Source organism: Coregonus clupeaformis, unplaced genomic scaffold, assembly GCF_020615455.1.
Source record: "Coregonus clupeaformis isolate EN_2021a unplaced genomic scaffold, ASM2061545v1 scaf0001, whole genome shotgun sequence".
In the NCBI taxonomy this organism is placed as follows: Eukaryota; Metazoa; Chordata; class Actinopteri; order Salmoniformes; family Salmonidae; genus Coregonus; species Coregonus clupeaformis.
The window spans coordinates 2,507,963-2,510,000 of NW_025533456.1; positions in this window are offsets into that span (position 1 = coordinate 2,507,963).

A 2,038-nucleotide genomic window follows, 5' to 3' on the forward strand; every position below is an offset into this window, starting at 1 on the left:
GTGTGTGTGTGTGTGTGTGTGTGTGTGTGTGTGTGTGTGTGTGTGTGTGTGTGTGTGTGTGCGTGCATGCGTGTGTGTGTGTGCGTGCACCTGTGTGTGTGTGTGTGTGTGTGTGTGTGTGTGTGTGTGTGTGTGTGTGTGTGTGTGTGTGTGTGTGTGCGTGCATGCGTGTATGTGTTTGAGAGTGATCTGATCTACACCTGAACAGAAAGGCAGGCGGGGGAGCCGGGCGAAGAGTCACTTATTTGATGATGTTTTCTCGAGGAGCAGCAGCTTGAAGCAGCTCTGAAGACAGGAAACCATTGATCCTGCCAGGCACCTACAGTAAGAGTCCCACTCCGCTCACACACACACATCCCAACACAGGCAGCAGAGAGAACTTCTAGAAATATGCACTATATGATCATGAAGGCAAGGCATGTTTTTTTCTGTCCCTCCCTCTTTCTCTCTCTCTTTTTTTTCTCTCCCTCTCCATGACTTCTCAATGAACCTCGTTTGTGTTTGAGGGGCTATTGAGGGTTAGGGGGGCTTGGAGGGAGGGCAAGAATACTATTTCAAACACCTCCAGTCCCCTGTGGCCAGTGCTATTCACACACTAAATCTGTGTCTGGGAATTCATGGCGCTTAAGGCTGCTAGTGCGAGGGGGAGAGAGAGAGAGAGGGAGAGAGAGAGAGAGAGAGAGAGAGAGAGAGAGAGAGAGAGAGAGAGAGAGAGAGAGAGAGAGCAAGAGACAGAGAGAGAGAGAGAGAGAGAGCAAGAAAGAGAGAGCACCTTCCAGAGTTTTACACAGGGTTGGGGAGTAATGAATTACAAAAAAACTAACTGTAATCCATTATATTACCAGCGAAAATATTGTAATCAAATTTCAGATACTTTTGAAAAACGAAATGATTACTTCTAGGATGAACTTTTAAATTCAGATATGATGTTTGCGAAACAATTATTTGAGACCACTATGATCCAAATGCATTTGATTGATCGCAGGGAAAAGAGCAGGAATAGGCTTTTGTAGGCTACAGTCCAAACTATGTCTTCCAATGGTGCGACTGCTGTCGGCATCTAAAGATTATTCAACTTGAATAAACACATGGAGGTAAGGACGATAGCAGTGGTGTAGCCTGCGAGCGATACGGATATCACTTATTATGGATATCTACATAGCGCATTGATGTGATTCACACTGCTGCTCTCTCATTTAACTATTTGCAGTGTGGTTGTTGTGGATGGCTGTTCACAAATGTGTATATGTATTTTAACCCAATAATGGTTGAATTGAAGAAGTCTAAGCTGCCTATCAATTATTGTTTTTGCGACCAGTGGACAGCCAGTGAAAAATGCGTGCTTGCAACAGCTGCAGTGCGGATCCCAGGCAATGGAACAAAAGTTTAAGGGAGTTCCTCCCTTCTAAACTCCCCCGTGGTGTTGTGCTCCATACTGTCAAAAATGAGTTTAATTCAAGAAGACCACGAGTGGGGCTTTTATTGCTCAATCTAATTCATGCTGATTCAACAACAACAAAAAAATCCATAGGCCTAACGGACACATGCTCAAACTTGCACACTTTTAAAAGACTTAAACAGCTGCAAATTATCAAGATATCAAAGTGTCACCAACAAAATAGTAAACTATAGGCCTATAGCAAATCCAGCATATGGCATACATTTCTCACATGCAAAAAGCACTTTTCAGTAGTGCTCAAAGCATGCCTTTCAGAAACCAGCATTTATTTTTCAACTCGAAGCAATGAGCCCAATCAGGCCGCCATGACAACAGAGTAGGCTAATAAGTCCTTCGTTTTTGGGTTATGCTCAGGCAAAACAATTTGGCTAAAATATATTTCCAAGTCCTATTCTTTAAAATCTAGGGGTATTAAATTAACTGGAATGACTGGAAATCTTACAGACTGTTTTTCTTTTGTATGTAAAGATATATCCTAATCATATTATTATATGTAGTAGTCGCGTACATAACCAATCCATAAAGTAAAATGCAACATCCATTTACGGTCAGCTACGTCAACTCTAACATTGATTTATC